The 25,494-nt window shown below is 36.5% G+C and overlaps 1 protein-coding gene across 5 annotated transcripts in view; it reads left to right on the top strand.

Annotated features, from left to right (window-relative positions):
- LOC111147309 (diacylglycerol kinase beta) overlaps nucleotides 1–25,494 on the top strand; it is a 630,133-nt gene that overhangs the window by 238,930 nt on the left and 365,709 nt on the right. The gene's annotated exons all lie outside the window — the stretch shown is intronic.

The raw sequence follows: 25,494 nt of genomic DNA, 5'->3' as shown, positions 1-25,494 counted from the left end.
CCTCCATCTAAGTCAACAACCAGGTGACAAAGAAAGAGTGGGCTATAGGAAGGGGTCGTTTATGGGCCAGGCCTGGAAAATGGTCCACTAATAACACATTGGTCACTTACTAATCATTTTTCTGTGCCTAATTTTAGGGAAGCTGGGGAAAGAATTGTTTGCCCAGAAAGGAAAGGGAAGTTGGTAAATAACCAGCCCATTTCTGCTAATTCCTTCTGAGTAATACTTTTCAGTATTAGCCAGGACAATTGTAAGTAGTTCTGAAATCATAATTAACTCTGAAAATAGATATTCTTATACAGTGGTGGACCTTCAATAACAGCATAATTTTATAACACCTACTATGTGCCAGATACTGTTTGAGGATCGGAAGTTAACCAGATAGAAGAAATTTAAGTAATCGCTAACTTTACATTATAGTAAGGTGTGAGAGAATTGTCATGAAAGGCTAAACACCTGGAAATTAGAAGTGCAGATTATAGAAATTAACAAAGAACAATTGGTATGTTCCATCTTTCATCCTGATTTTGCACTTTAAAGTAACTATAGATAATCTCAAAAATCCCAGGAAGAGAACTGTCCACACACCGTATCACCCCATCACATATGCCATTACTTTTATCGTCATAGTTGTGTCTTCATTCATTTATTTAATATAAACAAATAAAACTAAGTCCTTTTTCTTTTTTTTTTTTTTTTTGGTCAGTCCCTAGAGTTCTAGGAATGGGGAATGAGTTCATTATTAGAACTTGGAGTTTAATGGTAGAGAGAAGAAGCATTAAAAAAAAATGCGCAAATACAGATTTTTTTTTTGGAGAATTATAATAAATTCAATGAAAGAAAACTACAGTTATCAAGTGCTAGAATAAGGGACAGTTTTAGATCTCATGGGATCTATAGAATTACCTGCAAGAAAGCCTAGAAAAGAGGGAAAGCCTAGAAAAGAAAATACATTTAATATATAGAAGAGCTCACTCCCACCTTCCTCTGAGGAATACACAAGTGAGAGATGGATAGAGCATTAGCAAGCAGTTATAACTATATGTGAAGAGACTGAGGTGAGAAAAACCTGGTGTGTTCAAGGACCTGAAAGGTCAATGTGCCTGGAAACTAGAGAGGAAGGTGGAAGTGACTAACTGTTGCAGAGGTTGGCTGCTGCCTTGTCTTGAAGACCCTTGGAAGCCAATGTTTGGTGTTTATCTTTCAAGAGGGACCATTAGGTGATTTAATGATTATAATCAGTAAATGAAGTTAGTCCAGTTTATCTACAACAGAAGCTCTTCTACACATAAACAGAAAAATTAAGTGTCAAAAAATGATACATAGAATTTTAAATATTTTAACCTAAAACTTACAAATGTAATTGAATTGGCCAGTCTTCCCATATAGGCCCAGCTAATATCATTTCTTTGAATGTGGATCTGGGGTTCTACACAGTGTCTTGTGTAGACCACATTCCATAATAATCCATCTAATAATTTCCATTTGTAGTTTAAGTGGAATAAAAATTCATGAGACACTTCAGATGCAATATGAGTATAAAATTAGTTTAACTTTTTACAATAGTTAAATCCTTTATAATGATTTTTCTTGCAGGTAATTCTATAGCAAAGATTATATAATTCTACAGCAGTTTCAGAATTGCATTTATATCACATCATCCCAAATCTTCATTTCGTTGTAAGACAAAACTTTTTGTCTGTAATCATATTTTTCCTTGTATATAGCATGTGATTAAATTATATAATTATAATAGAACCTAAAATTGGTATAAACGGTGTTGGAAACAACAAAAATGATTCTTGGTAAGTGTAAACCTCAAAATGTGGAAATAAAACAGGCAGGTTTACTAAAAAAGTCGGAGCTGAGAGGGGCTAGACCTGAAATACAGGGCTGTTTCAGTGTCTGCATTTGGAGGGATGTTGGCAAGCTTGCCTGTGGGTGCACGGATGGGATGAGCTGTCCCCCCTCTGGGTCCTGCACAGTCAGGGCGACTTCCAGACCACTGCTAAGAGGAACTAGAGCTAGCTTACAGCTCTGCTTCCAAATCCACAGACTGCACTTGAAGAAGCAGTCAACTCCTCACTCACTGGCTTCCATCAACCCAGTTTAGGGAGTTTGAGGCTCTCAGAGCTTTTCTATTGATGTGCCCATTCCCCACATCTTGGAAGGGGGGCGGTGCTAATTCCTAAGAGTGTATGCCTTCTCTCCATCCGCAAAGCCTGCCTGGTATTGTGAGGCCCCTGTGTGTCTTCACTAGGGTGGTGCTCTAGAATGCTGAAATTTACGTGCCTTCCCGCAGTCCCGCAGAGTTGACCTAACGGTCTGCACATGCTCAGCAGCTGGCGGCCAAGGCTTGCCTTTCCGCGTAAGGGTATGCTCTGGGGCCCAGCACGCTTCCGGGCACGTTGGTTGGGGCGGGTGGCGGTGTTGTGGGGGTAAATGAGGTATTGCAGGTACTTCTTGAGCCGGTTGGGATTTCCTCGGTTGGTGGGTTAACAAGCCGCTTGTGGGCAGACCTGATGCAGTTTGTGGTTCGAAGGATCCATCACTTTCTGTTGAGTTCCAAGCGCATTTTGGCTGTGAGGCCTCGCCTCTCCTGCCTGCTCCCAGCCTCTCATTACCCCCCAGCCGTGCCGATGCCCTCCATATTCTGGGTGAGGCGAAATAGGAAGTGGTGTGCCCGGCGGCGGCGTGCGGCAAGGCGTGGGAAGCTGCGCGCGCACAATACTTTCTCCGGTGAGAGAAGCTGCGCTGCTGAGGGGTAGTGCTCTTGGCACTGAGCTGTGCCACCTTGGGGAAGGGGCGAGGCAGGTGAGGTGAAAGTGTTCTTTTTGCCCTCCTCCCGCTACTCTCGGATTTTTGCTCGGGTGGCGTTCCGGGACTTCGCCGGACTCTGATGCCCACAGAGGTACTCATCTGTGAGTGGTTGTCAACTTCCAGTCTTCTCTGGGGGGGATGATCGCCGAAAACTCCTACTCTGCCATCTTGGTGATGTTACGCTCCAAGACTTTTTTTTTTTTTTTTTTTTTTTTAACAGAAATTAAATATACTGCGTAATAAGTTTGAAGATATAACTATATCTGTGAAAATATTTACATACTTACGTGGTTTGCGTCTTCATGTCGTTAAGCTTTATTATAGGGAAGAAATTGAGTATTTTGCATTCAAGTACAAATAGCTGAGATTTGAAGAGGAAGGAGTAGCAAATCGAAGCTGGTGGTTCTCGAACTTGAGTATATATTAGAATCAGCTGAAGGGCTTGTTGAACTCCTGATTGATGACCCTCGTACCCTTTCTATTTCTTTAGGTCCGAGGTGGGGCCCAAGAATTTATGGTTCTAACAAGTTCCCAGGTGCTCCCAGTATTGTTCTTCTAGGATCGTACTTTGAGAACCCCTGCTCTAAGCCTATAGACGAAGATGAAAAAGTACAACGTAGTAAAAGAACTGCTTTAGTAGTACTGGTGTTATTGAAATACTCTTGCACAGTACAAATAATTCTTACATGTTAAAAGTCATTTCTGAGTATAGACTAAAATGGGGATGCCTGGGTGGCTCAGTCCGTTAAGCATCTTACTCTTGGTTCAGCTGAGGTCACGATCTTAGGGTGATTGATAACAAGACCAGTGTGCGTGGTAGGGCTCTGTGCTCAGCAAGGAATCAGCTTGAGATTCTTTTCCTCTTCCTTTCCCTCCTGCCGCTCATGTGCTCTCTTTCTCTCTCTCAAATAAATAAATAAAAATCTTTAAAAAAAGAATATAGATTAAAATGGAATGTTTCCCCATTCATTTTAGATAAATTGCAAATTTCAGTATCAGTACCCTGTGAACAACCGAATAAAGGAAAGAAACCTGTAAATATAAGTGCCACAGTTACAAACAACATAATTAGCAAATAAATTTAAGTATTATATTTAAGGACTAAAATCTGTTGACTAAGATTTTAAGAAAGCCAAATGGGTAAATTGTAGTGTAATTATTGAATTTAAGGAAAACCCACGTATGTCATTTTTCACAATTAAAAACTACTGACAATATGTAAAACCTTTTCTACAAATTTTTAGTTAATGTCATATTAATAGTAGCATACTAGAGACAGTCCAAATAAAATCAGGAAGAATACAGCAATTTTTCTATCACTACTTCAGGTAACGCTTTTAGAAAAGTGAGCTAATTTAATAATAACAAATTTAGATGTTATAAATCTTGAAAAGAGACAAGATCATTATTATTTGAAAGTTATATGATGACATAATATTGTAAGTATACATAAACTAAAAATTAATGAATCAGTATATGGTACCAAATACTTGATAAATGTACAAAAAAAAAGACTACATAGTTTTCCTTTACAAAACTAATATATTAATATAAATAGAATTGAGTTAAAAATGCAAGAAAACTATAAAATATCAAGGTTTATATTTAATTAGAAAAATACCCAGCCTAGGGAGTGCTAGGTTGGGCAGCTGCCTTCAGCTCAGGTCATGATCCCCGGGTCCTGGTGTCAAGTCTCACATCCCGCTCCTTGCTCATTGGGGAGCCTGCTTCTCCCTCTGCCTGCTGCTGCCACTGCTTGTGTGTGCTCGCTTCCTCTCATTCTCTCTCTCCTGACAAATAAATGAGTAAAATCTTAAAAAAAAAAAAATCTAGCCTACATGGGGAAAAACTAATTTTATTCAAGATTATAAAATAGAACCTGAATAAGAAGTCATCTTATGTTCCTAAATGGGAATATTTAATATGAAGGAATCAGGTCTGCTCAAATTAGTTTATACATTTAGTCTGTTGCTACTGAGAATTCTTATAGGATTACGGGTAGCTTTGATAAATGGTAATGTACAATTGGAAATACTGGCTTTATAATTTTTTGAAAATAATGTCCTATAAATATAAATGGTCAATATATAAATATAAATATAAATGGTTTATATATTTATAAGTATATAAATATAAATGGTCAATTTCTTTGCTATGTGCAAAATACTACCAAGTTACTGTAACTAAAATATAATGGCACAAAAACAGATAAATAGAAGGGATATAAAAAATTAGAGCAAAAATTACATCACTACATTTCATTGTGTTGATTTTTCGGATCATTGGGTAAGAATGAAATGCATAATAAATTAGGTTACATAATTGGTTACTAATTTGAATGAAAATAAATTTATATTCCCATTTATATCCATGTGAAATATACATCAAATAGATTAAAATGCAAGTTAATGTAATACTCTTAAATGATATTAGAAGAAAATATCGAAGTATATTGCTTAAGATAGGAGAAACCTGTCTCAGGCTGATAGGAAACTTAGAACCCATAAAGGAAAAGGAAATTATAATTATTTTTCATAACCCTTTATTTATTTATTTATTTATTTATTTAAAAGATTTTGTTTATTTATTTGACAGACAGAGATCACAAGCAGGCAGAGAGGCAGGCAGAGAGAGAGGAGGAAGCAGGCTCCTTGCTGAGCAGAGAGCCCGATGCGGGGCTCGATCCCAGGACCCTGAGATCATGACCTGAGCCGAAGGCAGCGGCTTAACCCACTGAGCCACCCAGGCGCCCCCATAACCCTTCATTTAAAAAAATGTTAAAATTCATTAGCAATTAACAGTCAGTGAAGATACTTTTTGTGCAAGTAATAAACATGGGGTTAGTAAACAAATAGGAATTCTTTTATTTTTTAGTTTTTAAATTTTTCTCACCATAGCACATAGCCTCCCCAATGTCATTCTTAATAAAAAACAGGCATCTAATAGAAAAATAGACTAAGACTATAAGAATTACAGTGAATAGCCAAATGAAAATATCCCAAATGTTACTAGTTTACAAGGAAATGCAAAATTATGCAATGGGTATCATATTTTGTCTATGGTCAGTAAGTATGTACAAAAATAGGCACATTCATAATCGTGTGTCTATAAATTTAATCTCTGGAGAATAATTTGATTGCATTTGTTAAAATTTAAAATGTGAATAACTTTGAACCATCAATCCCATTTCTAAGAATCCATTCTAAAGAAATACATAATACAAAAGCCCAGGCTGCACCAATTATATTTAATGACATACAGTTGTGAACAACCTGAAAGTTTCTCAATTTTTAGATGTTATGTAACAGGAAAAGAGGTCCCAAAAGTATCATGTTAAATCACAAAAGGAAATTGTAAGTAAGCACTGTTTCTTCTATTCTTTTGTGAATGGGGATGATACAGAGGCTTTCTTAAGGAAGTTGTGGGGATTGAGTTTACAGACTCCAAACAGTACATAGCACTGGTACTTAATAAATATTAGAGATGATGGTGGTGATAAAATATGAATGGTTTTATATAGTTCTGAGTCTAAGAACTTATAAGAGAGTCAGTAAATAGGGGCACCTGGGTGGGTCAGTAAGTTAAGTATCAGACTCTCGATTTTGTCTCAGATCATGCCTGATCTCAGGGCTGTGAGCTAGAGCTCCTTGCTCGGCCTGGAGTCCACTTGAGATTCTCCCCGCTCTCCCTCTGCCCCTCCCTTTGCAGGAGCCCTTGCTGTCTTTTTCAAATAAGGAAATAAATCTTAAAAAAAGTAAATATATGTTCAGAATATTAACCTCTGGAGTGTGGAGATATGGAAAGGGAAATGAAACTTTCTCTTCTTAATTCAAAAATATCATGGGGCAATGGGTAACCTTTAAAATTTCACGGGATTGAGGAACCTGGGTGAAAATCAAGTCAGTGAAGCATCTGCCTTCAGCTCAGGTCATGATCTCAGGGTCCTGGGATCCAGTCCTGCAATGGGCTCCCTGCTCAGCAGTGAGTCTCTTTCTCCTTCTGCCTCTTCCTGGTTGTGCTTTCTCTCTCAATCAAATAAATAAAATCTAAAAAAAAAAAAAAAAAAAAAGTAAAAAGTAAAGGTATTTAAAATTTCACAGGATTATTCACATGTATTTAAATATTTTAAATCTACTACCATGATACTTAAATGCTCATTCAAATTCACTTTTAACCTGCTTTATATCTCCATTCAATAATGATTTGAGATTTGGTGTGATTTTATTTGCTTAGATCACATTTTAAGTGGATAGAATTTCCTAAACTATAAATGCTGTTCTATTGATTCTTTTTTTTTTATTTTGCACACTTTCATGTCTTTTCATTCATTTGTACAATTTAATTACATTTATGTGGGTAGCCATTATATTGCGGACACTCTTCTAAACATCTCCAATCACTATTGGAGAATAAGGTTGGTAAAATGAGTTCTCATTTAGTCTCCATTTGTAGGTACTATGATAAAAGTGACTTAGAGAGTCACATAGTGTCTTTATTTTATATTGCCATGACTATTTTATAGCTGGGAGTTTATACGTTTTGACTCCCTTTACCCCTGTGGCTTCTTCAGCAACCACTGATCTATTCTCTGTATTTATGAGCTCGGTTTTTTGTTTGCTTTGGTTTTGTTTCTTTCGTTTTTTAGGTTCCACATATAAGTAAGATCATATGTATTTGTTTTTCTGTTTGACTTATTTCAGGTAGCATAATGCCCTCAGGGGCCATCTATTGTTGTTGCAGATGGCAAGATTCCATTGTTTTTCATCACTGAATCGTATTTCATTGTACATATACACTACATTGTTTTTATCCATTCATCCATTGATGGACTCTTAGGTTGTTTCCATATCTTGGCTATTGAAAATAATGCTGCAGTTAACATAAGAGTACATATATTTTTTTGAATTACTCCTCTTTCTTTTCTGTTTACTTAAAGCTCCAGTTTCTCTTTGGCTATCCTCCCCTTGGGGTTGGTCCTTATGTATTGCAAGGGTCTCAAGGCCCTCAGTATTAGCCTTAAGACCAATAATCTTGTTAATTTAAGTTTCCAGGTTTCTGTTTTTGTGAATAGCTGATTTTCCCAGTTTATTACAACATTGACCCTGACTTATGATTTTGTCTTTGGGCTTTAGGCTGGAGTATCAATTTCTGGATAAAATGCTGATGGGAGGCCCACACATATGGGAACAATAGAATCCATACTTTATGATGGCTCTGTGTTCAAAAATATTCACTTTTCTCAACAGCCCAGAAAGCAAAGAAAGATTACATATTTAATATGTAAGGAATGTAGTTCAAATTAATGGCAGATGCCTCACAGCATACACACAAAGTATTTTAAGTCCCTTTATGCATTAATTTTTTCTTTCCCTGAGATGTATCCTTCACCCAAGCAACACATGCAATTTTGAAGTAAGGAGAGTATTGTATGCAGTGTCAGGGAGAGGAGTGTTAGTACTCATAGGTGTTCCTGATGAAAACTGAGTCACACAGATCAGCAAAATATTCCTTTTACGGGCCTCTTACTAGGATTTGTAAACGGTATTGCTGAATAAGCGCATCTTAACCTCTGATGGTATGCTGTACTTGACGTCAATGTAAAAAATCTAAAATACTGAATTATCACGGCTTAGTGCCCTAGTGCTGCTTAGCATTTTAGTTCCAAAGGAGTTTATCCATTAGTTCATTCCATAAATACTGACTGGCTGCCTGCTCTGACTCCTGAGATAAGCATTATATAGATACAAAGATGAACATTGTGCCAGAAAGAAGTGTTAATTCCAGTGTATTAGAGGTAAAATATTAGGCATATATATCTTTGCTTGAAGGCGAAATAAAAGAAAGTAGTTGTTTAGGGAATTAATTTTTTTCCCTTAAACTGTTAGCTTATTTATCTTATTATTATAAAGTTATTATACTAAGTTATTGTAAGTAGTATAATAATTTGTTGTAAAAATTTATTTAGTCCTACAGAAATATAAAGGATTTTTAGGGCATATGTCAGCAATTAGCTTACTGTTCTATAATTGGAACGTCAATGCATCATAAACCAAAATACAAACATCTGTATTACCTTTCAATTTAATTTGTGGAGAAAAAAAATAGGACTCATTTTGTAGCAGATTGCTATAGCAATAATAGTATGACTTAGTGTTTCAACCACAATAAAGGTTAAAATGATGAAAGATTTAAGTAAACCAATTTCTTACTAAGTGTAACAGTGATCATTTTTGCAACTGAGAATATGCATAATTATGCATAATTAAAACATATGAATTATCTTCCTCACCCCCTAGGTCTCTGAGGTCGAGCCTGAAAAGCCCATGGATTATATCCATGGAAATACTTCCACCAACATAAATTATGTTTGGCTTGCTGACATAGATAGATATTCTGCCACAGAATAGTGCTCATGTAAGACCATCTTAGCCCAATTCTGTTTTCCCTACATGGAGTATTGATTTTGTAGCAGCTGTTAATCATCCCAGTAAGTTCCAATTTGGACACTCTTCAACACAGAAGTCAGCACTGTGAGCAGAAACAAGCAAGGCAATAAGAATTTCAAAGGCTTCTGGAAGGGTCCTCCAATTTTTGTAGAACATATCCAGAAACAAATTAGTATCACACACTGTGTAAAAAGTGAAAGCCAACATGAAAATGAAAACCTTATCCACAGTAGTACTTCTGAAATTGGAAATGGGTCTATACTCCCTGTGAAATTACTCTCTGCGTCTGGAAGAAATCTGACAAAGACAAGTGGACTTTTAGTGCACCATATATATCACCACCCAAATGTACTATCAAATAGATATTTGCATGGTTATGATTTAATATCCTTCAGCCTTGCTCAGTCACTAAGAGCCTCTTATTCCGCCAGTGTAGGAAAAATATGACTGCTTAATTCTCATAACCATAAATTTCAGGTTGGTGGAATAGTTACCAATCAGAATTCCTTTAGCATCAGCCCTTTCTTATGTTATATATTTTCCTATGCCTTTTCTGAAAATACAAAGGAAATAACTGTAGAAATTTAGTTATGATCGCAGATGTATAGGGACATAGCGTTCTTTGTCTGGGCCTGAAATCAATAAAATTGGGTCTGAACATATCAAAATCTTTTTTTTTTTTAAATCTTATTTTCTTTGATTTGTCCACTTCATCTACCTCCTTATTATAAACATTATATAATTTTGAAACTACCACCTTTAAATTTGTTTTAGCTAATTCTGTTGGTCTAAAGATAATTCCATTGTAATGCAGAGAAGAATAATTGTTATGTGATTCCTAAATGAGGAACTTGGATTATATATTTGAGAAATTACAAGTTAATCAAATGAAGACTATAATTCTCATTGTAGAAAGACATTGTTTTGAAATGCATTTTTCCCCATTTTATGACAAGAAATTTAGAATTGACATTAATGCTATACTGGTATAAAATGTTTTTCCTGTAAAGTCAACTTCATATTTTTGTTGGAAGATGCTGTCTCCTAGGATATTTGCTTCTGAAATAGGTTATTTATCTCAAAGTTTTACATTATTTGAATGAATTGTCAATCACAAAAAGATCAATAATCTCAATACTTGATAATTTTACCTCAAAACAGTTTATTTTCTTACAGAATTTTAATGCAAATTTAATTCCAACCATTTTCTTTAACTTACATCGTGTTTCTCTTTTATTGGCCAGGCCACATTAAATTGTGTGGTAAATTATTTTTAGAGAAAAGAATAATTCTTTACTGAATTATAATTAAGTTATTCATTAAGTGTCAAAGTAAGGACAAAACACTGGGATTTTTGTCCAACAGCTCCATCATTTAAAAGCCAGTAGTGGATTCTATGATTTGATTTTGCTTTATAAACTAAAAACCCCAAACTAGAATACCAAATCAGAGGTTGAAACAAAATTGTTGTTCATATTTTATTAATAAATTTGCAAAAGAATTGTTCTTTTATTAAACAGTTGAATATTATATTTTTTCATTTGCCTTTTTTTTTTTCCCGTCAGGTAATTTTTTTTTTTAAATGTTCAGACTTCAATACTTTTGAGTTATTTTTTTCTGCATTTTCTTTATCACTCAAAAAGGTTTACAGTAGATTTTGATTTTTGAAGATGGCATAAGGCAAGGTTTAATTTAAAATATTAACAATGAATTTTGGAACACAAAAAATTTAAATTAAAAAAATAAAATTAAATATAAAATATGAAACAGACTATTTTAAATGTTCACAATATTTGGGGAAAGAAGAAAACAAAACTTGTCAATTTTTAAAAAAGAAATCTTGATTCCTGTCTAGTTTCTGAGTATAAAACAATTATTTTTTAGTTGCCACTACTATTTAGTTTTTTTATTATTTAGTTGTCACTACTATTTTAGTTGCTTAACCAATGCTAGCTGGCTCTGCTTTCTACTTACTCTCTCCCATACCACTTGGCTAAAACTTGTTTGGCTATTGTCACTCTTGACTTTCAAATTTACCATTCTAGTAACACTATCTTTCTCAGTGTTTTGCTGCACTTAATCTGTTGGCACTTTCTATTTCCTCAGTTTCTTTTCTTCCTTGGGCTTCCTCAACCCATATCCTCTCAAGTCTTACAATTCCATGACCACCTTGCTGGGTGTGTGACCTTCGAGTGCCTTTCTGACTTCCAATCTGCCCTTTAATTGTTGAGGGTCACCAGGGTTATTGTTCTGTTCTTCTGTTTTCTCTTCACATCTACCTGGGGTGTTTCATTCTTCTTGGGGTTTCAGCCATCATCTCTATAGATGACCACATCCTCTCTGTGACCCATCTTAGATCTCCTGGAGTTTCACTAATTCCCACAACCAGTGAAGGAATCCCAATTATTCTGTAACTGAATATCCTCCGAGTGATTGCTCTCTGTGAACCCCCAGATCATAAGTAGCTCAGTCTCATCACCTCTCATTTGCACCATTGCAGTGTTTCCTTCTTGCTCTTTTCTACCTCCAGTCTTGATTCCTGAAATCCAAGCTCCTCCTAGATAGCCTTGCCTGCACTGACCCACGGTTTCATACAGATGAATTCCAAACACCTTAGCACGTTTTGGCCTTTCTTCATCTCCATTTTGGAAATTTCCTTCAGTTTCCAAAATACTTTTTCTTGACTCTGTTGCTTCTCATGTCATCAATGCTGGATGAAACTGACCACTGTCTTCTTTCCTTCTAATTTCCCCCCGAATATATCCACCCTTTCCTTATTCACAAGTTCTAAGGTTAGCTGCTGTCCATATTTGAGTAATCAACTCAGACTACGCTTCTCTAAAAAAAGTCTTTCCTAAACTACTAGATTGGGTTTGCCACTCCTTCTTGGGCCCTGTATTGCTCTTCACAACTCTTTATTTAACCTTAATCACAATTCTACTTTATTTATATAGTAATCTATGTTTTTTCCCCTAAAATCTGAGCTCCTTGAGATCAGGAATGTGGATTTTCAAGTATGCCTGCTCTTTGCACATACATTATTATATCGCAGTTCCCAGCAGATATTAAATGCTCATTTATTATGAATGAATAAATGTTCTACTTTATTCCAACCTACAGACAGATGTCTTTGGTTCTTTCTCTGGCTCATATTTAATTAACAACATTTTCATTGTTAGAGAACAGCAAATAGTATAAAATTCCCATCATAATTTAAATAACATTCTTTAGGTATATAAAAGTAAGCATGTTATTCTTTTGAATATTTCTAACAAACTTAGAAAATGGGAGTATTAAAAAGCTACCTAAGAATACAGGGATTCCTAATGTGCCATACATTTTCTATACATATATTTCAAAGTATAGGATCTTCTAAAAAAATGCTATAAAGTATAGAGGAGGCTTTTGTCTGACTTGAATGATTTTAACAGAATTTTGATTTTCTTATAGTCATTTAATTTCTGCGACATGAACTTTCCTAATGTTCCATAGCTAATTTAATCTTACCTGGTTTTAGCTGTCATGTGCTTTTAATGAGTAAACTTACAAAATGTATCACAGCTAAGGAATTTTTTTTTACATTAAAAAAAGCACTCCACTCTTGCTAAGAGCTAGAATGCTGCAAGTGACAATGATAAATGAGAGTGTATTCCTGAAGATGTAATTAATCTGCAACAGGGTCAGAACAGCTCCTTAGGTAAATGAAACTAAATCAGCTGTGTAGTCTATAATTAACTTACAACCACATTAGTCCAAGTGTAATATTATTCATTATTTATGTAAGGTATTATTTTCTCCATATGAAAGTTGTAATTTGCTAAGTAATGATTAACAATTCATCTTAGTACTTTAGTCATATTATCATAATATAATTGTCATATATTTTCATTTAATTCCATTTACCGTTTCTATTTGAAAAGCAGAAGTAAATTTGTATTCTTTATGTCGGGTGTACAAAAATGAATACTTTAGAGATAACGGCAGATTTCTTGTGATGATTAGATTAGTTCTCACTGGTGCTTGATTTGGCAGGTTTATTTTGGATTCTCTGAGAACGTGAAGGTATACATGATAAATATTACTTCAGAATAGAGGTATAGCATTCGGTCTGCATTGAGGACCTGTTAGTAAAAAAAATTCCAAGAAATAGCATAAAGAAGTTCTGGCCTTTGAAACCTGTATCTGGGTTTTCATTCCGTTCTGATCATTCCGTATTGAGTACCGAATCTATAACTGGTATGAGCATTCAGGGATTGCTGTGGGTATTAGTTCACCAGGAAATGAGCTTATTTTTTTTCCATTTTATTTTATTTCTTTTCAGTGTTCCAAAATTCATTGTTTATGTACCACACCCAGTGCTCCATGCAATACATGCCCTCCTTAATACCCATCACCAGACTCACCCATCCCTCCCCACCAAAACCCTCAGTTTGTTTCTCAGAGTCCACAGTCTCTCATGGTTTTTCTCGCCCTCTGATTTCCCCCATCTCACTTCTCTCCATCTCCCAATGTCCTCTGTGTTATTCCTTATGCTCCTCGAGTAAGTGAAACCATATGATACTTGACTTTCTCTGCTTGACTTATTTCACTCAGGATAATCTCCTCCAGTGAAAGGAGCTTATTTTATGCAAAGTATGGTCCTTTTCTAGACCTGCCCAAGAACATTTTAGGGAAGCAGAAAAACAAATGAGACTTAGCACAAAAATAAAACATGTTATGGTGAGAACTGCTTGAGAGTTACATGGCAAAAACTCTGCTCATGCTAGTTTAAGCTGAAATGGGAGTTTATCGACTCACATACCTGCTCCAGTAGTATTTCAGGCTTTAGGCTGGGAATAGAGGCTCGACAACATTATCAGTACCATATTACTTACTCTGTTTGGTTCTGTTGATCTTTCAGTTGATCTTTTCTAGCTGGGTCTAATTTGTATTCAGTTTCTGGATTCAACGTCTCTGGAACCCATTTTTGGGTTTGCTTACTTCAGAATTCTGTCATCAGTGGAAAAAAATCACTTCCTGAAATTCTGGATCAATAGTGCAAAGCCACAGTCTTACCCCACACTTTCAGCAGCAAACCCTGACGAGATGCTTTGATCGACAATGTGTTGGAGGGGCACCTGGGTGGCTAAGTGGGTTGATCCTCTGCCTTTGGCTCGGGTCCTGGTCTCAGGGTTCTGGGATGGAGCCCTGGATCATGCTCTCTGCTCAGCGGGGAGCCTGCTTCCCCCCCTCTCTCTGCCTGCCTCTCTGCCTACTTGTGATCTCTCTCTCTGTCAAATAAATAGAATAAAAAAGAAAAAGAAAATGTGTTGGACATATACTCAGGACAGGCTGCATAATTTGCAGGGCTCCTTGCAAAGTGAAAGTGAAGACTCTCTTGCTCAGAAGTTAAGAGTTTCTAGAATGTAGCAGTAGAACATTAAGCTTACTGAAAGGCCCTTTTGAGTTAAGAGTGGAGCTCTCTTTGACTAAGCAAGTCCTATGCCCCTGAAGCCAACCCTGCAAGGGACTCATTCCTATGGTAATCATTGTGTTCTAAGTTACTATCACAAAGCAGAAGAGTAGTGCTGATGGTGATGAGTTTATTTCTACTCGAGCCACAAAGAGTAAGTTGTGGCTGTTGTAAAGAGAGATTTTATGATGAGAAGGGAGAGGAGTATTTGAGAGGCAAGCCAAAGAGATAGCCACCCGAAGTCATTTAAGACCTTGGGAAGTCACTTAAGGAAGAAACTGAAAGATTAATTCAAGTAGAATTTAATTTAAATGGTTGCCATATACATAAAAATAAATGTTTTTGTTCCTCTATTTCCCAAGTACCATAATAAATGATATTTCCTGTAAAGAAGCTTGTCATCTAGTGGAAAAGATTTAAGAACTTAAGAAAAAAGTTATTTTTGACTAGTTAGTATTTTTACAGGTAGAGTTATTACATAAAAGGCAGAGTAATAAGTAAAAGTAATATGAGCATTGGCCAAAATGGGCTAGGTTTTGCTGAGGTAAAAGACTCAATGTTTTAGGGCTTAAAAAAAAAAAAAAATCAAACGTCTGTTTCTTGGTAATGTGCATTCATTGCACTCCAGAAGGGACTATATTCTGAGCGTGCTAATTCGGGGACTCAGGCTGATAGAACTGGCTCCATCTGGAACATCATTCACTATGGCAGGGGGTGAAGAAATGGTGAATTGAGTACTGGATTTAGGGGCTTTAACCCAGAGTTGACACAAATCACTTCTACTTACATTTTATTACTAAAGGAAGTCTGCAGCCACATATAACTCCAAGGCAGCAGAAAAATTTGCTTTTTCCATGTATCCATTAGAAGAACCAGAATATTGAGGAACATGTCAAATGATTTCAAAATGAGCACTTCTTGTTAGAAAATTTTTGGTTTAATCTCTGCCTAATACCCGCTACACTCATGCCCTGATCAAGAAAGCTACCCTCTAGCCCAGCCACTCACATCCAGACTTCAGAGTTCAGACTCTGCCTTACTCATAGTTGTCTTTTCTTCAGAAGGTTAGGAAAATAGTCTACCTCAGTTCTTTGTGTGTCCTCTTTTGAGCTAGAGACCTAGAGTTAAAAATAATAGTGTTCTCCCCTCTTTCTTACCTAATGTACGAGATGGATCAGTAACAGGATAACCAAAATACCTGCTCCCAGAAAGGAAAAGAATGGGGAGTCTCGTTGTAGCTCACCTTGGTTTGTAGCAGTTCTTTTTTTTTTTTTAATAGGTTTTTTTTTTTTTTAAGATTTATTTATTTATTTATTAGACAGAGATCACAAGTAGGCAGAGAGGCAGGCAGAGAGAGAGAGAGAGAAGCAGGCTCCCTGCTGAGCAGAGAGTCCGATGCGGGGCTCGATCCCAGGACTCTGGGATCATGACCTGAGCCTAAGTCAGAGGCTTTAACCCCTGAGCCACCCAGGTGCCCCAGTTTGTAGCAGTTCTTAAAGGTTGCTGAGCATGTAACTGGGAGCGTTCCAACTCCAGGGAGAGGTGATGGAAGCTTAACTAAGCCTTATTTTCTGCTTTCTAGAAGCCCCATTGAACATTTGTTCCTAGTTCTTTTGCTCTAGTCTTTATTATCTTCTTTGGCCACAGCTGATATAGGCATTTGGTGGTATGTTTTTTTTGAGAGAGATTTTTTTTTTAGCATACTTTCTGCTCATAGATTGTTGGGGCCTCATGGGTCATCTCAAGTCTTGTCGACTCACAGTCTGTTGTAGGCTGTGCTTTAGGAAGTATATTTCCAGTACATAGTTGGCTTGTTAACTCTTTGATTCTACTCTGCGATATGGTCAAATATCCACATCCACAGTTCCTTTTAATTGAGGATACTTCAGTTATATAAACTTAAAGTGGAGACACTCACCCTTAATCTTCCCCGCCCCCCACCGAGTCATCTTTTACCATTAGAAGAATTTACTATGGACACACACATTAGCTTAACTTTTCTCCAGTGCATCTTAATCTTTCAGAGGCTCTAACAATGGAAATGAAGGCCACAAATTTAATCATGTCCTTGTCCTGAGGCAGTTTAATAAATTGAAAGTTTTTAATAATTAATATCATTTAATATTTTTTCTTTATAAAAGCTGAGTTTTTTTTTTTAAAGATTTTATTTATTTATTTGACAGACAGAGATCACAAGTAGGCAGAGAGGCAGGCAGAGAGAGAGGAAGAAGCAGGCTCCCCGCTGAGCAGAGAGCCCGATGCGGGGCTCGATCCCAGGACCCTGGGATCATGACCTGAGCCGAAAGCAGAGGCTTTAACCCACTGAGCCACCCAGGCGCCCCTAAAAGCTGAGTTTTAATCTACTTTTGTTTCTCTAAAGCTGTCTCAATTTTATTTTGTACTTTATGGGGCTAAGGAGAAGTTTCTTCTTCGAGTTCCAGTAAATTCTCACTTTCGTTCCTACTACTTCTGACAATACATTCCTCACCATTCACAGTCCTAGACCTAACTGCTGAGCCAATGTCATGTGTTTTCTTTTTTCTTCTTTTTTTGAAGTCACAGCAACATCCTGTCTAAGGTAACAATTTCTGCTGGGATGTAGTTACCAAACCACTCTAAATCTCAGTGAATTAAAGTTTATTTTTCATTCATGCTATGTGTCGAGGATGTGTTGCCAAGATTCTCTGATCCATATCATCCTCATTCATGGATCCACAATTGGATGTTGTCTCCACAACTTGGAAAGTTGATGGTTGTCTTGGCAGCAGAAAAGCTACATAGTGAATCACACTCTGGCTCTTCAAGGCATCTGACTGACAATGACATGCATCACTTTGGTTCACTTCCCCCCCCCACCCCGCCCCACAAAGCAAGTCACAAAGCCACTCCTAATCCGAAAGTGCCCAGAGAGAGGAGAACTGAAATATGAAATGAAATTTGGACAAACAGCTGTAATGACTATCCTAGCATGGATGCACAGAGAGAAGTAGAAAGAGCAAATGCAATTTTAGAAAAATCTGATGAGAGAGAAAACATTTCGCAATAGAGGGAAGTTGGAAGGGATGGTGATAGGATAAAATAGTAGCAGGTATAAAGGAAACAGGAGATTTTCAAAAGCTGAATTTTAAAAAAAATACATATTTTGGCATCGACATGAAGAAGCATCTGATAGTAGAAATGTAAGTGGGAGTGAATGAGAGGGAAAATTGACATTTGGGAACAAGCCTAGAAAGCAGAGAAAGAACTGACTTAACGGGCGAAAAAACATAGCATGCTGGGATTGAAAAGCAAAAATAGATTTCTAGAAGAAAAAACAACACTACTAAGGAATTTAATACCTTGTACTAAAATAATTTTCCTGTCAAAAAACATCATGTGAAACTTTCTTCATTCCTATTATTCATGTGCCAGGATTTTTGATTAGCCAGATTATAAATGTGCCTGATTTAATTTAGATATTCTTTCTTTGAAAAATAATCTGAATTGTTTTTCATTAGAGACAGAAATTTGACTTGCATATTAGCAGTGTTAGAGAACCATGAGAATAAAAGATGTTATTGACATTTCTTAAGCACAAAAATTAGTGAATCTTCAAATATGTGTTAATTACTTTTAAACTCCTATACTGAAGATTTTTCATTATTTGAATGTTTCTGAAGTTTGGGTTTATTTACTTTGTTCTATGTGTGCATGTCTCTTGATAAATACCTTCAAGACTGAATTAAAGCACTGTTCTTCCTCTGAACATTTGCACATACAAAATCATAGGTTTTTACCCCAGCTTTATTGAGGTATAATTGACCTATAATACTGTATACATTTAAGATGTATAGCATGTTAATTTGGTATGTTTATATATTATAAAAATGATTATCACTATAGTGTGATAACACCTTCACTGCTTCACATAATTACCATTTTTTTTTTGTGGTGAGGACATTTAAAATCTACTATCTTTGTGATCTGTATGAATATAATACAATATTATTAACTGTAATCACTATGTTATATATTATATGCTCAGAACTTATTCATGTTACTGCTGAGAGTGTGTAATCTTAGATGACAAATAGTCCTTCCATTTCATCCACAGCTCCTGGTAACTCATTCTAGCTTCTTTTTCTATGAGCTCAGCTTTTTAGATAACAAATATAAATTACATCATACAGTATTCACTTTTCTTGGACTTCTTTCACTTAGCACAATACCCTCAAGGTCCATCCAAGTTGTCACAAACAATAGGGTGTTTGTTTTTCTGACAGTTGAATAATACTCCATTGTGTGTGTGTGCATGCATGTGTTTGTATATACATATATATATGTATATATACACACCACATTTCACATTTTTATTTACTCATCGGTAGATGGGCATTCATGTTACTTTCATGTTCTGGCCATTGTGAATGATACTGCAGTGAATATGAGATTGCAGAAAACTCTTCCAGATCCTGTTTTCATTTCCTTTGGATATACACCCCAAATGGAATTACTGGATCATATGATAGTTCTCCTTGTAACTTCTTCAGGAACCTCCATATTGTTTTCCTTAGTGACTGCACTGATTTGTATTCCCACCAACTAATGATTTACAAATACATAATCATAAAAAAAGTATTGTGTAATTTTTATTCATTGAGTTTAGTCAGTTCTTATTCTGAGCGACTGCACCTCGTTCAGTCATAAGGTATTAAATATGAGAAATGTTTTCTTTTATTGTTACTGCCTGCACCATCTCAAAGGCTTTCATTTGATGTACTGTTGAAATGTCCTAAATATATGTGATTTTCACATATCTGATAATTATCTTACAATTGTAACTTAAAAAAATGTTTAATTATCTTAAGATTATTTGAAATTTCAGGGATGCCTGGGTGGCTCAGTTGGTTGGACGACTGCCTTCGGCTCAGGTCATGATCCCGGAGTCCCGGGATCGAGTCCCGCATCGGGCTCCCAGCTCCATGGGGAGTCTGCTTCTCCCTCTGACCTTCTCACTCATGCTCTCTCTCACTGTCTCTCTCTCAAATAAATAAATAAAATCTTAAAAAAAAAAAAAAAGATTATTTGAAATTTCAGAATTAATGACTGATTATAGAGAAGTAAAAATTATATCCTGAAAGCTATATGTTTAATAATACGTGAAAATGAAATTTTAGTTAATATTTTCATTTTTATCAAAATGAAATGATTTTTTAAAAATACAGGTAGGGGTGCCTGGGTAGCTCTGTGGGTTAAGTTTCTGCCTTTGGCTCAGTTCATGATCTCAGGGTCCTGGGATTGGGCCCCACATTGGCTTCTCTGCTCAGCAGGGAGCCTGCTTCCCCTTCTCTCTCTCCTGCCTCTCTGCCTACTTGTGATCTCTCTCTCTGTGTCAAATAAATAAAATCTTAAAAAAAAAATAAAATACACATGATACCCTACACTTTAAAATGTTCCCTGGAGGGCGCCTGGGTGGCTCAGTGGGTTAAAGCCTCTGCCCTCGGCTCAGGTCATGGTCCCAGGGTCCTGGGATCGAGGCCCGCATCGGGCTCTCTGCTCAGCAGGGAGCCTGCTTCCTCCTCTCTCTCTGACTGCCTCTCTGCCTACTTGTGATCTCTCTCTCTGTCAAATAAATAAATAAAATCTTAAAAAAAAAAAAATAAAATAAAATGTTCCCTGGACACTGGGGTGCTGTAGTTGGTTAAATGTCCAGCTCTTGATTTCAGCTCAGGTCGTGATCTTGGGTCATAAGATCAAGGCTTGCGTCAGGCTTTGTACTCATCGTGGAGTCTGCTTGAAATTTTCTCAACCTTCTGCCCCTCCTACTTGTGTTCGCTCTCTGAAATAAATAAATTATTAAAAAAATAAAGTGTTCATTTCTGTCCTGAGGTGTATGTAGATGTCTGGAGAGGTTTTATGAACCTGCTTCTTTAGGATTTATAACCAATCAGTATCTTCTGAGCTAGTAAATCCTGGTTTTTATTTTATTTTATTTACTTTTTTACCATTAAAAAATTTTTTTTATAAACATGTAATGTATTATTAGCCCCAGGGGTATAGGTCTGTGAATCGCCAGGTTTACACACTTCACAGCACTCACCATAGCACATACCCTCCCCAATGTCCATAACCCCACCACGTCCTGGTTTTTAAATTCATGGTCATAGCAGTGAGCTATTAGTTACTGAGCATCTACTACATGTCAGAGTTATTTTGTCCTCAATGCTATACAACTGTCATTTTATTTAATAATTTTCACATCACTATGAACTGCTGATTATTATTTTTGTCTCAGTCCATTGATGAAAAAACCGAGGTTTGGAGAGAGAAATTTTCCCAAGTTCGTGCAGCTAGTAGGAAGGAGACTGATACAAAAATTTCATCCTTTTTTTGGTTGTTTCAGATAGTTCTTTTCACTCTTATTATAATCAGCTATTTCTTTATAAACATATGCTTTTTATAGACTAGCACTGATAAAATAGAAATCAATTTATCCTTGTATATTTAGAAAATTATTTTAATTTCTGACATTTTTAAGACAGAATAAAATATGACATAGACCAGCAGTGTGTTGCAGCCCATAGTGTGAACTATGTAAATAAATCTTTATCTCAAAATTCTTAAATGGTCCTGATGGACGTATTTACTTTTTTTTTTCAAAGCTGTTAGAGTGAAGTCAGCTAAAACACAATTCTCTAGGGTCTCTGTAGACATAGATTTGGGAGCAGCATGGTTCTAGATACAGGGCATTTCTTTGTGCACCAAAATTGCCTAAAGTCCTCTGGTCGTGGTGCTAACTGAGCCGCCAGTCTGCATGGAGAGGAAAGGCATGGTTGAAGTCTTAGGAAGATATTCCTAAGCAGAATCCTCCCCTCTAGAGAACCCTTGAATTTTGTGCTTGGCTCACTAGCAAGCAGAAGTGTGATACTCATATTTGGGTGTCTGAATCTTTTGCCTCTGCAAGGGAGAGGAAGTTATAGGTTGGTTTAGGTGACCAGGCAAAGTAGTGAAAGGTAAAACTGAGAAAATCTTCTCAAGGACCATTTCAGGGAGTGTAGGAATTAAATAGGAAAATAAAGTATGCGGAAGATCTCTGAATAAGAGGAAAGATATCAGTGAAGTTTTGCAGTGGAGAATCCCGTTAGTATAAGCCATGTTTAGGGGAGAATAATCACTGTGGCTGGAAAGAGGTTCTTGGAGGGGAGAAGTAAATGATCGTAAGGGACTTCAAAAATATCAGTATGGTGTACCTTCAGAAACATACGGAGCTGGGGATTAAGATGTAGTCTGTAAGGAACCATTGGAAGATTTGAAGAAACAGTTGGTCATTCGAAAGGAAGGGAGTTTTAGGAAGAATAATAGGACTACAACCAAGAAAATGTATCTATCTAAAAATAGGGTCAGGGCAGCCAACAACATGTTCACAGGCTAGCACAGTTTCCATGGTATGAGATGCTAATATAATGAACTGGAATAGGATTATTAGATTGGGTATATTAAGTCAAAGTGGGCTAAAGACAAAAGAACAAGTGATAGAATTTGGCAGTGAATTGAGTTTAATGTGTCTATTAAAACTGTTATGACTTGGGGGTGCCTGGGTGGCTCAGATGGTTAAGTGTCTGCTTTTGGTTCAGTTCTTGATCTGGGGTCCTGGGATCAAACCCTGCACTGGGCTCCATGCTTGGCAGGGAGCCTGAGCCTCACTCTCCCTCTACTGTTCCCCCTGCTTGTCCTCTCTTGCTCTGTCAAATAAATAAATAAAATCTTAAAAAATGTTATGACTTCAGAAACATTCTCTTATGTACTAATATCCAGTTTGAAACTCTTTCAGATTTGTAACACAGAAAAGAGGGTGTGGTGGGGGGTTGCCTGGGTGGCTCAGTGGGTTAAAGCCTCTACCTTCGGCTCAGGTCATGATCCCAGGGTCCTGCGATTGAGCCCCCCATCAGGCTTTCTGCTCAGTGGGGAGCCTGCTTCCTCCTCCCTCTCTGCCTGCTTCTCTGCCTACTAGTGATCTCTGTCTATCAAATAAATAAATAAAATCTTAAAAAAAAAAAAAAAGGGTGTGGTGGGAAAAATTTGAGAGTAGATTGATGTAGAAGTGATTGCTAGAAAAATCCTATAGAATGTAAAAGAAAGTAGTGTGAGACTAAGAGAACGTCAGTTATGTGCTTTGGGAAATCAAAAAAATATATTTATGGCAGGTTACTTCTATGTAGCTTTTTACAAATACCTGTTAGTCTATTGTTTCTTAATAAGACCTCTAAAACACAAATAATTGCTTTAAAAATGTTTTCTATGCATGTATCTATCGGGAAATCTTAGTAATATTTTATCTTTTATTATATATTCTCCGTGGGCTTAGTTCATTCCTATATCATTTGTCCTGTTTAATAACTAGCAGCATATATTGCCCATGATTCTACTTTTCCATTTGGGGCCTATGGCATTGCCAGACGTTTTTATCAAGCATTGAATCACTTCAGTGTGGCTCATTTATGACCTGGCATTGTAAGTGACCTATGTCTGTGAATGATTTTCATTTTAATTTTTATTAGCCTAGAATCCTAGTCATCATGACACTCCTGCAGCTGTTACTCACTTGGCAACTGCAGTGAGTGAAGGACTATCACAGATAGTTTGACAGGCAACTGCAGTGAGTGAAGGACTATCACAGATAGTTTGACATCACTTGTCACATGATTGTGCCTGTGGTGGGGGGAGGGGGGATGAAAGACAACATTTTTAATGCAGTATTTCTTAAAGTATAAGCTATGGACTTTTAGTGGATCTTTATATTCTGTCAAATGTCAGTAAGCTGTCTGATGGCTTCAGTTGAAACCATAATGAAGTGTTTTTGATCACATATATTGTACAAATTTGAAGAGTAACGTTAATTACTGTATTTGTACATACTCTGTGATACTGTTAATCATCACTGTATTTGAAAGGTTATACCCATGCTAAAAAGACAATATTGATTGGTTTGTTTCAGACCGTGTTCAGACAACAGACTAAGTTTCCTTTCACCTGATATTTTCATATTATTTGTATTTATTGCTTGTGTGTTTTAAATATGCTTTTGCCATCGTTGCTATTATTGTGAGTTTTATCCACAATTCATTGAAAGTGAACCAAAGCACTGAAGTAAACCATTGGGATATAAATGTAGTGACAAAATCAGTCATGAAACTGGAACTTAAATTGTGAACCAGACAAATTACGAGTGTGGCAGGTAAAACTGTATATTTGCCCAGAAGCAAATTAGCATGTGAAGACCACAGAAGTAGCCACAACAGAAAGTGATATGGTGGGAAATATGAAGATAAAAGTCTTTTAAAATTAGATTTTATTGGATTGAAAAAAATTTTTTTTAATCTTCCCCTAGAGCTTTTCATGTTAGAGCTCTCTGCCAATTAGGGTCATGAACTTTTGCTTAATTTTCAAACAAAGCACAATAACGTCTCTGGTAAACCAGTTGAGTTATTTCAGAACAATCATAATACAGAGTTTACAAAACTGATTACTGTTATTTTTGCCAAAGGCAAGGAAGAGACCAGCACTTGAAAAGCATCATTAAAGTCATATTTCTGTAGTAAGTATGTCACATGGTCACCTAGATTATCAAAACAATTGTAGGGTTAATACCCAGGATTATAACCCAAAAAATGATGGATGAGAAAATTCCTTTTTCAGAGGATACAGTTGATTCTGACATAATATCATTGCTTGGAAAATTTTCCATTGCTTGGAAAAACAAATATAGGCTGTGTGCATGCTATCAAATAGTTCACTTACGTGAGACCCCTGGTGTGGTAGGTCCACAAGTGGGTGGTAACTGAGGGGAACAGATTGGGTGATGTTTTTTTTTCTGTTTGTCACATGAAAATTCATGCTACAGGAGATGAGTCAGGATTATTTTGCAAATTATTATGGAGAATTAACAAGATATATTCTGGTCAGTAATGGAAAAGCCTGAGTATTATACCCTGAAGTGTTTACCCCTGAAAGTTCATCCACATATAGTGGTCCAGTATGCATCTCTGGATCTTGATTAAGTACTGAAGCAAATCTGTAGTGAGAAACTCTGCAGAAGATACGTACTAAGTATGAACCTCTTTAATTTGTTGTTTGAAGAATTGGATAGCAACTCTAGGATTGTGCTTTTTATTACTGAATTACCATGGCTTTCAAGAAGACTGCATTACATGAGTTTTTGAAATTAAAAACAATTTTTATCTTATTTTTTATTTTTTTAAAATTTTTTATTTTTTTATTAGCATATAATGTATTATTAGCCCCAGGGGTACAGGTCTGTGAATCGCCAGGTTTATACACTTCGCAGCACTCACCATAGCACATACCTTCCCCAATGTCCATAACCCCACCACCCTCTCCCTACCCCTCTCTCCCCAGCAACCCTGTTTGTTTTGTGAGATTAAGAGTCCTTATGGTTTGTCTCCCTCCCGATCCCATCTTGTTTCATTTATTACTTTCCTACCCACCAAACACAAATTTTATTTTTTAATTAAATTTGAGTATAGTTGACACAATATTACATTAGTTTCAGGTATACAATATAGTGACTCAGTATCTCTATACATTAGGCTATGCTCACCACAAGTAGAACTGTCATTTGTCACCATACAATGCTGTTTTCAGTGTCACTGACCATATTCCATATGCTGTACCTTTTATGTACACATTATATGTACCATGTCCTTCCGTAACTGGGAGCTTGTGTCTTCTACTCCTCGTCACCCTTTTCCTTGGCAACTACGAGTTTGTTCTCTGTAT

The sequence above is a fragment of the Enhydra lutris genome, unplaced genomic scaffold (genome assembly GCF_002288905.1).
Source record: "Enhydra lutris kenyoni isolate GAN:26980312 unplaced genomic scaffold, ASM228890v2 scaffoldscaffold16, whole genome shotgun sequence".
In the NCBI taxonomy this organism is placed as follows: domain Eukaryota; kingdom Metazoa; phylum Chordata; class Mammalia; order Carnivora; family Mustelidae; genus Enhydra; species Enhydra lutris.
The sequence above is the reverse complement of the archived record's forward strand: the minus strand, read 5'-3'. Positions and strand labels throughout refer to the sequence as shown.